We start from the raw sequence: 15,116 nt of genomic DNA on the forward strand, positions 1-15,116 counted from the left end.
TTTAATGTTACAAGCAGCCTGGCATAGGCTGAGAATGGCTATTCACTGGGTCTTGCTTAAGCTTGGCAAATAACCAGAGCTGTAGAGGGAATATTGGTTAGGAAAGATGGAGTTAGTTCATTAGTAGAAATGCAGTAAGAGAAACTTACAATCTAGGTACAATTGCACTGGACCTAAGAGAGGCAATGAAACACAGGAATGCAAGTCTCTAGGCTTATAAACAGGTTGCTAGAGTATAACTTACTTATGAACTAGAAATATAGTACTGGAAAATAATTTGCAATCTTAAAAAACTAAGCAGCTTTGCTCTGTGGTAGGATACTCAGCCTGGCAAACTCATTCAATGAGAAGCTAATGACTACAGTAACTGAAACAAGCTATAGCTTGAAGAGCTGGGGACTCAGACTACCTGAGAAGTTGGATCAGTTTACCCAACTGCTTAGTACTGATTGTGTGATAGGAAAGGACTTTTATTGTTCCCTCTGTAATTGTGATTCAGTGCATTTTAGAACTTGGTGTGATATTTATTTTTGGTCAGTGAGAGATTGGCAGAATCAGAAACAGGTTATGGAGCATAAAAAGCACTCCTGGAGTGGGATGGGAAATTAAGGAGGACTCTAGCAATAGGCACTAAGAGAAAACTGAGAGTTGGTGGAAGTGTCATGAGGATATAGGAGTCTGAGAGGAAATATGCAGAAATATATTGCAGATTAATGATTGCTGTCCCACGCACTCAGAGCAGGTATTTATTGCCTTGCAACAGATTTTAGAAGTCCAATTTCCATCCTTCAGATATTAGGAGTATGTCAGGTAAATGACCTCAATTCAGAAATTACCCAAGGTGAAGGCATAAAATTTATTTATGCAAATTAAAGCTTAAATACTAAAACTATTTAGTGAAGATAAGTGTCCTCAATAAATAATTTTAATTTTAAAGAATGACAGTTTTCAGAATTTGACATTTGAGATATCTTATTTTTTTTAATGTTTATTTATTTATTTTTTTAATGTTTATTTTTGAGAGAGAGACAGAGCATGAGCGGGGGAGGGCAGAGAGAGAGGGAGACAGAGATTCCAAAGCAGGCTCCAGGTTCTGAGCTGTCAGCATAGAGCCTGATGTGGGGCTCGGAACCCATGAACTGCGAGATCAGACCTGAGCCAAAGTCAGACACTTCACTGACTGAGCCACCTAGATGCCCCTTTAATGTTTATTTTTGGGAGAGAGAGTGAGAGAGAGAGCGCGAGAGAGAGTGCCCAAGTGGGGCAGGGGCAGAGAGTGAGGGAGACAGAGTACCCGAAGCAGACTCCACACTGATAGCAGAGTACCTGATGCAGGGCTCAAATTCACGAACCATGAGATCACAACCCAAGTCAAAGTTGGACACTTAATCGACTGAGCCACCAAGGTGCCCCTGAGATATCTCATTAAATAAATGTATGTAAGAATGAACCAGTCTTTATACTAGGAAAAGGTTCTTTTTAGATATTGTGGTTTAATCCAGTTATAAGTATATTTTAATAAGCTAAAAATTTACCCCAAATTTCTATTTTAATTAAAAGAAAACTTAACAACAAAAAAAATCATAAAAGTAAGCCCCCCACCTTCTTTTACATTATTAAAAACTGTTATACTGATAATCAAACATCAAAAAAAATTCAAAGCTTTTGAAACATTTTTCTAAGAATATGAACCACTTCTCATTTTTCCCAAATGGTACCAATTACTGCACTTAAGCCATCAGGAAGTTTGCTCTTGTGTTCTAGTAGAAAAAGGGAGCAGAACAATCTTCTCTTAAAATTTACCAATCCAACTAGTTTTATCAATGGATTTCTGTCATTTGTCCACCCAGGTTTTTCTTTGATCTTGTGTGTTGGATTGGAATAAATATATCCACAATACCATCAAACTTTGCTCTGATTTTTTAATATGTTTTGGTATTTTGAGACAAACTAGGCATACTTTAAATTATAAGAATTTTAACTAAACCCAAAGCAAAATTTAAAATTGATACTACACAATTCCAAAGGAATGCAATATGCAAAACTTTTTCAATTTATTACATATTGTCCAAGTGTAATTTGGCTCTGATGGTTTCTAAGTGGAGACCATTAAATGAATAAATATCCCAACTCATGAAAATTTAGATTTAAAACCAAACAATAGCTAATGTCATTATGATTTATCTTGTATGTCTGTAAAACATTGAAGGAATCACCATCAAGCATTAGTAAATTTAAAACAATATGTGTATATGTACACACATATATGTATCCTTACAACACACATTTTAAAAGATCTTCCTGTAGTTCAAGGCAGAGTCAGGTTAAGATTTTTTAATAAATTACATTTATTTTATATTGCATTTCTGTTATCCTTTCTGTGAATGATTAATATATGTATATATAATAAATTGATGTGATTCAGAAAATATTATGCATTGTATAAAAATGTATACTCTTTTCCTATATGATATGGAGAGTTTTAGAAGAAAAGTAGGTGAAGCATAAAGAATGGAATGAGATTATCTTACTTTGCCTAGAACCACTTATAAAGACTTTTTCTTGTTTATAGAGAAACATTATAAAGATATAAAGATTTTGTTTTAATCAAGTTATTAACTTATAATAGAAATTCAAATATACCTTAATTCCATTGTGGGTGGCAAGACTCTTTACTTGCCTAAATCTTGAAAAATATAATAGATTAGAAAAAACTATATGATATGTAGAGAATCTCTCATGAAATAATGACAGATCAAAACTTTGCCTTAGTAAAAATGGAGGTGATATGAATATGAAGAGCTGTGACATAAAACAGGCTAGTTTCTGGAAAGTGTAATAAATAGGAAAAACTGAAAATAAGCTGCTGGATATTTGGGGCAGGACAAGAATATGTCCAGCGATTTAGGACAAACTTCCACACTTAGTTTTTATCTAAATTCTCTCAACCTACTTTAAAAAATACTTGTTCTACACCTGGTCTGAAATATACATTCAGTCTAAGATTGCCAGATCCAGCAAATAAAGATACATATGTTTGAATATTGCATGGGACATACTTACACAAAAAGAACAATGAATTTTTATCTGAAATTCAAATTGATTGGGTGCCCCATAATTTATCTAACACTGCTAATACAATCGGATCTTATTTTGACATAATTTATGTATCAATCATCATATATGCCTACTGTGATGTTCCTGTCCTTACAAAAAAAAGGAGTTTATTTTTTTTTTATCTTGCTTAGATAAGGAAAGTGATTCAATTTAGGTAGAGAAGATAAAATTCTTCTAGAACCACTTAGATTGTGGAGGGGAGTAGAGCATAAAGAAGGACAAGAATGCAGTAAGTATCTCTCCCATCCTGTGTACTAGCAATTTAATCAAACAAATTCAACCAGTCCCTAAGGTGTTTAATGATAGGCTTAATTAGTGAGATCCCAAAATAATTTGTTACTTCTTATTGTTCACACAATTAACAGACAGATCAAAGAGGACAAATTCTGGCCCTTAGCAAAGTCATAACATTCATATAGGTTAAGATCTTTTCATAGGTTTTTGGTGATATTTTGACAACAGTTGTCTTTAGTGGCCATTGGCTTTTGTTCTCAGATGACCTTTGATTGCATCAGTTCAGTTGCCACCTATTGAACTAATTTATATAAGGCCTTTCCTACATCTGCTTATCCATAAAACAAGAGATTATTCTTGCACCTATATGTAAAAGACTACACCATGAAATTAATGAATGTGATGGCAAGAGAGGACCCATATATATTCAGTTTCTGATCTTCAGCAAGAATTATAGATCCCATGAATTTTTAAAACAATTTATTATTGCTTTGTTAAAGGCCAAAACCTAAAATTTCCAGAAGCTAGGAAAGAAACGTTTATTTCTGCTAGAAGAAACTGGTTTTGTTGTAATAGGAGTAGTGAGGAGGATGAATGAGAATAAAACCTGGATTACATCAGAAATCCACCAGGAAAATAGACCTTGGGCTGTACTGTAAGCTACAGAGGTAGTATGGATTTCTTTCCTGTGTCAAACATCTTATAAATCCACTGTAAATAAGTTTATGAGTGAATATTCTAAGTTAAAATCATGTCTTCTCTGATTACCTATAGCTAGCTAATTATTTTTTGTTTTCAAATAATTCCATTGTCTTGCTTTTCGTGTATACCAAGATTGATTACTACACAAAGTACTAAGCTACTTTTGTTTAATTCTGTGAATGCCTCTTTAAAAACATTTATTAACTAATTGAAAATTACTGCATGTTCTTTTGTAGCCAGTTTAGAAAGGGAGGGGAAAAGACAATTTTTTTTAAGTCATTTCAAATCTTACTACCAAAAGAACTGTAACCAGTACATCCGGTTTTAGGACATTGTTGTGGAAATTATTGTCACATACTTTTTAGTTTCAGTTGTTTAATAACTTATCCCCTCCTTTAGAAGACAAGTCATCCAGTAGGATAATCAGTTCAGAATGGGGTCATCTCTCCTTCTTCAAGATTGGAAGAGTAAAACAGGGGTGATTTATTTCTGGCCTTGCACATCTTTGGTTTGGCACCCATTAGTTGATCTGTAATGGTTTATCTTTGAATTATCCTCCAAAATTTAATATCAGAAAAAATGTTTTGTAAAAATAAGAATGTTCATTTTCTTTTGAAGAATCAGGATATTTAGTATGCCCAGGCCAGATTGTAAGATAGAAGGAATTCCTGGAGCTGGTAGTCTCTACATGCTTTAGACGGTACTCTACCTTTCTGCTTGCTCAGTTTACTAATTACCGAGGCCCTCTACCAGGTGTAAAATATGCTGGTATCTAAACACTACAAAATAGTGAAAGCTTGTCCCAAGGGCTGATCTTCTTCAGTTTCATGGTTTCCTGAACTCTCCATTTAAAGACTAGGCTATAGGCTATTCTTCCACTAAGGCCCAAACAGTGAGAAATTACCCCAAACTGGGTCAAAAATTTAGAAAAAAAAATATAGAAAATATCCTTTACTTTTTGGAAAAACAGCATGTGAGTTTTATAGTAACCTCATCAACATGTACTAACCAGTTCAGGGGAATGAAAAAGTGAAGGGGTCCTTAAAGGGGCTTTATAATAGCATCAGAATATCTTCTAAGTAATGATTTAAAATTTTGTGGACAACAATTTTTTTAACCATATCCATTTTATGTTGGGAGGGTCATATTTTGTGAGTAAAAACATCTAAGTACTTTTTTTTAGTTTTTTGATGACGATGTTGGTGTGGATTCAAATGAGTGTGTATATATTTATTATCTGTTTATCTTGACACAAATTGCACATATACTTCTTAATTTCTTATATTTACACTGAAATATGAGTAGATTAATTGACATAATGCAGTTATCTATCTTTTTTATGTCTTCACTAAAGAAAAAGTGCACTCTACTGAGACAGATTCAGTTAATTAAGTCACTCTTACTTCATATTATATATTATTCTGTTTAGGCAGCATAACAATCCTGTTGACATTTTGCCCATGGGTGACCTCTTTCAAAGCTAATTCCTATTCAGTTGTCCTCTGTAAGTGAATGAAAAGATAAAGTATAAAATGAACAGTTTATCTTATTAAGGATCCAGAATATCAATGTGAAGGAAAAATAAAACTGACATAAGTTCATAATGTAATAAAATAAGAACCATTTAATACAAGATATCTATTTATTTAATAGATTTATGCTTGACATCCATTTCTCTGGCACAGGCAAACAACATAAGGATTGTTTTCTTAATTTCCCAAATAGATTTATTTGAATTTACTTATTTCTTTATTTATTTTGAGAAAGAGAAAGAAAGTGTGAGCAGGGGAAGGACAGAGAGAGGGGGTGAGACAGAATCCCAGGCAGATACCGGCTGTCAGTGCAGAGCCCAATGCAGGGCTACGTCTCATGAACCATGAACCATGATCATACACATGGTCCATAACCAACTGAGCCACCCAGGCACCTCCCCAAATAGATTTAGACCTTGTTACTAAAAAGCTGAAAGATAAGGATTCTGTGTAAATTAAATACAAAAATGTAATTACTAATAATAATTGTATAGAAGATTTTACTGAAAAGTTGCTAATTTATTAAGTATAAATAACTCAATAAATAATTAGAAAATTTTTGCATTAGTTATAGAGTAGATCTTTAGTATTTTCTAAGACATCTATCATCAACTCTAAATGATGAAATATCTACTTTTAAATTTTTAATATTTAAGGGGCACCTGACTGGCTTAGTCTGTTTAAGCATCTTACTCTTGGTTTTGGCTCAGGTCATGATCTCGTGGTTTCATGAGTTCAAGCCCCATATGGGCTCCCTATGCTTGGGATTCTCTGTCTCCTTCTCCTTCTGCCCATCCCCTGCTTGCACTGTCTCTGTCTCTCTTAAAATAAATAAACATGAAATTACTAATATTAACAAAATTAAGTCTTTTTTTAATTTTATTTTTTATGTTTTTAAATTTACATCCAGGTTAGTTAGCATATAGGGCAACAATGATTTCAGGAGTAGATTCCTTAGTGCTCCTTACCCATATAGCCCATCCCCTCTCCTACAACCCCTCCAGTAACCCTCAGTTTTTTCTCCATATTTATGAGTTTCTTCTGTTTTGTCCTGCTCCCTGTTTTATATTATTTTTGTTTCCCTTCCCTATGTTCATCTGTTTTGTCTCTTAAAGTCCTCATATGAGTGAAGTCATATGATTTTTGTCTTTCTCTGATTGACTAATTTTACTTAGCATAATACCCTCCAGTTCTATCCATGTAGTTGCAAATGGCAAGATTTCATTCTTTTTGATTGCCAAGTAATACTCCATTGTATATATATACCACATCTTCTTTATCCATTCATCCATCGATGGACATTTGGGCTTTTTCCATACTTTGGCTATAGTTGATAGTGCTGCTGTAAACATTGGGGTGCATGTGTACCTTCGAAACAGCACACCTGTATCCCTTAGATAAATACCTAGTAGTGCAATTGCTGGGTTGTAGGGTAGTTCTGTTTTTAGTTTTTTGAGGAACCTCCATACTGTTTTCCAGAGTGGCTGCACCAGCTTGCATTCCCACCAACAATGCAAAAGAGATCTTTCTCCACATCCTCGCCAACATCTGTTCTTGCCTGAGTTGTTAATGTTAGCCATTCTGATAGGTGTGAGATAGTATCTCATCGTGGTTTTGATTTATACTTCCCTGATGATGAGTGATGAGCATTCTTTCAAGTGTCGGTTGGCCATCTGGATGTCTTCCTTGCAGAAGTGTCTATTCATGTCTTTTGCCCATTTCTTCACTGGAGTATTTGCTTTTTGGGTGTTGAGTTTGATAAGTTCTTTATAGATGTTGGATACTAACCCTTTATCTGGTATGTGGTTTGCAAATATCTTCTCCCATTCTGTCAGTTGCCTTTTAGTTTTGCTGATTGTCCTTGGCTGTGCAGAAGCTTTTTATTTTGATGCAGGCCCAGTAGTTCATTTTTGCTTTTGTTTCCCTTACTTCCGGAGACGTGTTGAGTAAGAAGTTGCTGCGGCCAAGATCAAAGAGGTTTTTGCCTGCTTTCTCCTGGAGGATTTTGATGGATTCCTGTCTTACATTTAGGTCTTTCATCCGTTTTGAGTTTATTTTTGTGTATGGTGTAAGAAAATGGTCCAGGTTCATTCTTGTGCATGTCGCTGTCCAGCGTTCCCAGCACCATTTGCTAAAGAGACTGTTTTTATTCCACTGGATATTCTTTTCTGCTTTGTCAAAGATTAGTTGGCCATACGTTTGTCGGTCCATCTCGTGGTTCTCTATTCTGTTCCATTGATCTGAGTATCTCCTCTTGTGCCAGTACCATACTGTCTTGATGATTACAGCTTTGCGGTATAGCTTGAAGTCTGGGATTGTGATGCCTCCTGCTTTGGTTTTCTTTTTCAAGATTGCTTTGGCTATTCGGGGTCTTTTCTGGTTCCATACAAATTTTAGGATTATTTATTCTAGCGCTGTGAAGAATGCTGGTGTTATTTTGATCGGGATTGCATTGAATATGTAGATTGCCCTGGGTAGTATAGACATTTTAACAATATTTGTTCTTCCTATCCAGGAGCATGGAATCTTTTTCCAATTTTTTTGTGTCTTCTTCAATTTCTTTCATAAGCTTTCTATAGTTTTCAGTGTATAGATTTTTCACCCCTTTGGTTAGATTTATTCCTAGATATTTTATGTTTTTTTTATGCAACTGTGAATGGGATTGATTCCTTGATTTCTCTTTCTGTTGCTTCATTGTTGGTGTATAGGAATGCAACTGATTTCTGTGTGTTGATTTTATATCCTGCAACTTTGCTGAATTCATGAATCAGTTCTAGCAGTTTTTTGCTGGAATCTTTTGCGTTTTCCATATAGAGTATCATGTCATCTGCGAAGAGTGAAAGTTTGACCTCCTCCTGGCCGATTTGGATGCCTTTTATTTCTTTGTGTTGTCTGATTGCAGAGGCTAACACTTCCAATACTATGTTGAATAACAGTGGCGAGAGTGGACATCCCTGTCTTGTTCCTGACCTTAGGGGGAAAGCTTTCAGTTTTTATTAGCAGTGGGTCTTTCATACATGGCTTTTATGATCTCGAGGTATGCTCCTTCTATCCCTACTTTCTTGAGGGTTTTTATCAAGAAAGGTTACTATATTTTGTCAAATGCTTTCTCTGCATCTATTGAGAGGATCATGTGGTTCTTGTCCTTTCTTTTATTGACGTGATGAATCACGTTAATTGTTTTGCAGATATTTAACCAGCCCTGCATCCCAGGTATAAACCTTACTTGGTTGTGGTGAATAATTTTTTTAATCTATTGTTGGAGCTGGTTGTCTGGTATCTTGTTGAGGATTTTTGCATCCATGTTCATCAGGGAAAATTGGTCTATCATTCTCCTTTTTAGTGGGGTCTCTGTCTGGTTTTGGAATCAAGGTAATGCTGGCTTCATAGAAAGAGTTTGGAAGTTTTCCTTCCACTTCTATTTTTTGGAACAGCTTCAAGAGAATAGGTGTTAACTCTTCCTTAAATGTTTGGTAGAATTCCCTGGAAAGCCATCTGGCCCTGGACTCTTGTTTTTTGGCAGATTTTTGATTACTAAATCGATTTCCTTACTGGTTATGGGTCTGTTCAAATTTTCTATTCCTGTTTCAGTTTTGGTAGTGTATATATTTCTAGGAATTTTTCCATTTCTTCCAGATTGCCCATTTTATTGGCATATAATTGCTCATAATATTCTCTTATTATTGTTTGTATTTCTGCTGTGTTGGTTGTGATCTCTACTCTTTCATTCTTGATTTTATTTACTTAGGTCCTTTCCTTTTTCTTTTTGATCAAACTGGCTAGTGGTTTATCAATTTTGTTAATTCTTTCAAAGAACCAGCTTCTGGTTTCATTGATCTGTTCTACTGGTTTTTTTTTTGGTTTTGATAGCATTAATTTCTGCTCTCATCTTTATTATTTCCTGTCTTCTGCTGGTTTTGGGTATTATTTGCTCCTTAAGACGTAAGGTTAGGTTGTGTATCTGAGATTTTTCTTCCTTCTTTAGGAAGGCCTGCATTGCTATATACTTTTCTCTTATGAACACCTTTGCTGTGTGCCAGAGGTTTTGGTTTGTGGTGTTATCATTTTCATTGACTTCTATATACTTTATTATTTCTCTTTAACTTCTTGGTTAGCCCATTCATTCTTTAGTAGGATGTTCTTCAGTCACCAAGTATTTGTTACCTTTCCAAATTTTTTCTTGTGGTTGATTTTAAGTTTCATAGCATTGTGGTCTGAAAATGTGCACAGTATGATCTGAATCTTTTTGTACTTACTTAGGGCTGATTTGTGTCCTAGTATGTGGTCTATTCTGGAGAACGTTCCATGTGCACTGGAGAAGAATGTATATTCTGCTGCTTTAGGATGAAATGTTCTGAATATATCTGTTAAGTTCATCTGGCCCAGAGTGTCATTCAAAGCCATTTTTGCCCTGTTGATTTTTTGATTAGATGATCTGTCCTTTGCTGTGAGTCGGGTGTTGAAGTCTCCTACTATTATGATATTAGTATAGATGAGTTTCTTTATGTTTGTGATTGATTTATATATTTGTGTTCTCCCACATTTGGCACATAAATGTTTACAATTGTTAGGTCTTCTTGGTGGATAGACCCCTTGATTATGATATAAGGCCCTTCTGCATCTCTTGATACAGTCTTTATTTTAGAGTCTAGATTGTCTGATATAAGTATGGCTACTCCGGCTTTCTTTTGTTGACCATTTGCATGATAGATGATTCTCCATCCCCTTATTTTCAATCTGAAGGTGTCTTTAGGTCTAAAGTGGGTCGCTTGTAAACTGCATATAGATGGATCTTGTTTTCTTACCCATTCTGTTACCCTATGTCTTTTGATTGGAGCATTGAGTCCATTGATGTTTAGAGTGAGTACTGAAAGATTTGAATTTATTGCCATTATGATGCTTGTAGAGTTGGAGTTTCTGGTGATGTTCTCTGGTACCTGGTCCTTTCTAATCTTTGTTGCTTTTTTTTTTTTTTTCATCTTTTCTCCCCTCAGAGAATCCCCCTTAAAATTTCTTGCAGGGCTGGTTTAGTGGTCACAAACTTTAATTTTTGTTTGTCTTGGAAACTTTTTATTTCTCCTTCCATTTTGAATGACAGCCTTGCTGGATAAAGAATTCTTGGCTGCATATTTTTCTGATTCAGCACACTGAATGTATCCTTTCTGGTCTGCCAAGTTTCTGCAGATAGGTCTGCTGCAAACCTGATCTGTCTTCCTTTGTAGGTTAGGGACTTTTTTTCCCTTGCTGCTTTCATGATTCTCTCCTTGCCTGAGTATTTTGTGAATTTGACTATGATATGCCTTGTTGATAGTTGGTTTTTGTTGAATCTAATGGGGCTCCTCTGTGCTTCCTGGATTTTGATGTCTGTGTCTTTCCGCAGGTTAGGAAAGTTTTCCGCTATGATTTGCTCACATAACCCTTCTACCCCTATTTCTCTCTCTTCCTCTTCTGGGACCCCTATGATTCTGATGTGGTTCCTTTTTAATGAGTCACTGATTTCTCTAAATCTTAAATTGTGCTCTTTTGCCTTAATCTCCCTCTTTTTTTTCTGCTTCATTGTTCTCTAGATGTCTATCCTCTATATCTCTGATTCTCTGTTCTGCCTCATCCATCCTTGCTGCCACTGCCTCTATCCGTGATTGCAGCTCAGTTATAGCATTTTTTTTTTCATTATGGCTATTTTTTACTTCTTTTATCTCTGCAGAAAGGGATTCTAATCTATTTTCAACTCCAGCTAGTATTCTTATTTTCGTGATTCTAAATTCTGATTCAGACATCTTGCTTGTATCTGTATTGGTTAAATCCCTGGCTGCCGATACTTCATGCTCTTTCTTTTGTGGTGAATTCCTTCGTTTTGTCATTTTGAAGGGAGAAAAGGAATTAATGAGGTAGAAAAATTGAAAATAAAAAAATTAAAATCAAAGAAATTAAAATTAAAAAAATTAAAAACACACAGACACAGAAATCGAGTAAATGATGCTGGATCCTACATGTGTTTTGGTCTTGGTGTTGAAAGTGGTTTGACAGATTAGAGAAAAAAGGGGGGGAGGGGGAGAAAACAAAGAAATTGTTTGAGAATTTGAAAAAAATGAATACACTGAAGTAGTATAAAATGAGATGATAGGAGTAAAATAGAATTTGAAAAAATATACACGAAAGTAAAAAATATAGTAGAAAAGAATTAAAACAAAATATTTTAACAAAAATTAAAAATAAATATGATTTTTTTCTTTTTCTGTATTCAAGAAAAAGAAAAGAACGTAAAAAGAGAAAAAAGATTAAAAACAGAAAAAGAAAGGAAATCGTTTAAAAATTTGGAAAAGTGAATACACTGTAGTAGACTCAAATAAAATGATGGAAGTAAAATACAATTTGAAAAATTTAAATAAAAGCAAAAAATATAGTAAAAAAATTAAAGAAAATATTTTTAATAGAAATTTAAAGTAAAAAGTGAAGTATTTTTTCTTTCTGAATTCAAGAAAAAGAAAAAAATGAAAAAGAAAAAGAAAGAGAAAAGGAAAAAAAGGAAATTGTTTGAAAACTTGAAAACCTGAATACACGGAAGTAGACTAAAATCAAATAATGGTAGTAAAAAAAATTTGAAAAAAATTACACAAAATTAAAAAATATAGTAATAAAAATTAAAGAAAAATATTTTTAATAAAAATTGAAAATAAAAAGGAATTTTGTCTCTTTCTGTATTCAAAAGAAAAGAAGTGTAAAAGAGAAAAAAAAAAAGAAAATTGAATAGATGAACCTGCTAACAGATTGAAGTAGGACTGAAATTATTTCGTTTTCCCCTAGAAGTCAGTCTGTGTAGCGCTTTATAGTCAATAAACTAAGCTGGTGGTGAGACTTGTGTTCTTGAAGAGCAACATTGGCCCCGTTGGGCGGGTCTCAGTGTGATGGCTCCGCTCTTCACTAGATGGCGCTGCTAGCCTACAGGGGTGGATTGTTGCAGAGCTTGTAGGTGTGTATGCACATGTGCAGGAGCAGTGAATGTGGCACCACCCAGCTACCCAGTCTGTTCTCCCGGATCAGCAATCGTGCACCCATTCTCTGTCTTCAGCTTTCATTCACTCCCCACTTTTTCACTCTCCGTGACCAGGCCCCAGGCAGTACCTCTCTCCCGAGTTTTATCTCAGATGCAGCTATTTTACCCGGCCCCTTCCTTCTAAAGGACTGCAGCTTTGACCTGTTCCACCCCTCTACAGGAGGGTCTCACCAAGCAATGGTCGAATGAGCAATGGCCGAATGTCGGCTGCATCCAGGATCGCCTGCTGGACCCTGCTGCTGCCGGTGCCCCGAGACTGTGGCCAGGTGCCAGCCCGCCCCAGAAAAAGTTCACAAGATAGTGTAGCAGCAGCGTTTCAGAGATAATGGAAAATCACCACACACATCTGGCACCAGACTTCACCCTTAACGACCTTGTTCCAGCACCAGAGAATGTAGCCATTTTCTGGGGTCTGCTGGGACCAGGTGGCTTCAACAGTCTCTACCAAATGTCCTTCCAGCAGTGGAACCACTTTTCCCCGTGCGGCCCAAGAACCTCCCGGCCCCTATTCTCTTCCTGGGGATTCACCCTTTCCACCAGAGCACTGCCAGGTATGGAGCTGCGGAGTTGAAGACTTTGCACTCCCCTTGTTTACAGTCTTAATGGAATTTAAACCCTTTCCTTTCTCCTTTCTCCTTTCTCCTTTCTCCCTTTTTAGTTTAGTCCCTGAGTCTGTAGGGTTTCCAATTTTCCACTTTCTCTCCAGCTGGTTTGGGGAGGGGTGCTTTTTCCGTATTCTTGTCCCCTCCCCAGTCTCAGTCCTCTCTCTGCCCGCAAAAGCAGCTCCTTACCTTCCGCGGCTTCTTGATCCCCAAATTCACCTCTCTGTGTCACATACCTGCTGAATTCTGTGATTCAGGTTGTGCAGATTGTTGTGTTAATCCTCCAATCAGTTTTCTAGGTGTGTAGGATGGTTTAGTGTTTGTCTGGCTGTATTTCATGGACGTGAGACACACAAAAAACTTCCATCCTGTTCCATCATCTTGGCTCCCCCCCCCGCCCAATTAAGTCTTTTTAAACGCTTCAAAATCATTTTTAAATTAAATACATTCATAGGGGTTGAATCTGTCAGTTATTATATAAAAATAATAAATCACAATTAGAACTCAACTGCAATGGATATCCGTGTCCCTGTTGATTGAAACTTTTGCCAACAGTCTCTAAACTTCTTTGATTTTGATCTTCTATCAATAACAAATTTTGTTTATATATTTCTGAAATATGTATTATTTATAAATTATGTATATGGCTTTCTCCACTAATAAAACATACACACAAAATATTAATAAAAATGTAATATAGTCAATGAACACAAATTTTTTAATGTTATTAGAAATCTAAAAATTTTGCTTATTTAAAAGTTATAATTGATGAGTACAATGTAGTTAGATGTGCTGTCTTGCCTTTTTTTATTCTTGAATTTTGCCATAGGAATTTGAAAGTTAGCTTCTAATTTCACTGTGTTAAAATATTTACTTTAAGGACTGACCAAGATGAAGAAGATACTATACAGTGGTACTTAGTTAAAAATGGATAAAGTATAACACCAGTTGTGCTTACTAAATCATTACACTTGCATTTCAATCACATTCACTACGTATGTAAGTCCTGTGGAAGGAAAGAGGAAGTACTACTGCTGGCCTGGTCCTCTGCTCTGTTTCCCTTTTTTACTATAGGTACTAGTGTGGCCTGGATGCTCCTGAAATCTGTGGTTCCTTAGTTAAAAGGTAACTCTCCTCCAGTGAAGTCATTTATTTATTTTATTTTTTAATTCTTCTGAGACACTCCCACTGGTAATATCTGACAATAGCTCTGGCAAGGTTAAACTCTCTTCTCCATCTGTCACTTACAATCCCCTTCTTGCTGCATTATGCATCCTAGCATTCTCCTTGAGCCCAAAGCCAAAGAGGAAACCCTCTTGAGAGAATCTCTTTAAAAATGGTCTGCAGGATTTCTTCCATTTCTTTGGATTCCACCACGATTGAGGCAGTATGAAAAAGTAGTTAAGATATGGGGTCTGAAACCCAACTGCTGTATTCAAGTTGTGGCTCAGCCATCTATAGGCTCTATAAGTTTGGGCTAATTGTGTCATTTTTCTGTGCTTTAGTTCCCCAGACAACATGAGGACATATGTGGACATAGTTTTGGAAACAATTGTTGTTTTTGTGAAGTCATCAGGAAAAGTTAAAAGGTGATATTTAAGGAAAGATTTGAAAAAAGTGAGGGAGTATGGCATATGGAAATTTTGGGGAGATTTGTAAAGGTGAAGGGAACAGCATGTGTCAAATTCTTGAAGGAAAAGTATGTTTGGTCTGGCAAGAAACAGAAAAAGAGAAGAGTGTGTCTAGCATAGGAAAAGATTCTCAAGGATTAATTAGTTCAGAAAGAAAGTATGGAGGCAGATGATGACAGGCCAAGTATGCTATTACAAAGACTCTGTTTTAAACTCTGAAAGAGGATGGGGGCAATTAAGGACT

The 15,116-nt window shown here is 35.7% G+C and overlaps 1 protein-coding gene across 1 annotated transcript in view; it reads left to right on the forward strand.

Annotated features, from left to right (window-relative positions):
- Positions 1-15,116, forward strand: part of LOC109248239 (protein eyes shut homolog) — a 301,776-nt gene that overhangs the window by 103,340 nt on the left and 183,320 nt on the right. The gene's annotated exons all lie outside the window — the stretch shown is intronic.

Source organism: Panthera pardus, unplaced genomic scaffold, assembly GCF_024362965.1.
Source record: "Panthera pardus isolate Hobbes unplaced genomic scaffold, ASM2436296v1 HiC_scaffold_17, whole genome shotgun sequence".
Lineage (NCBI taxonomy): Eukaryota > Metazoa > Chordata > Mammalia > Carnivora > Felidae > Panthera > Panthera pardus.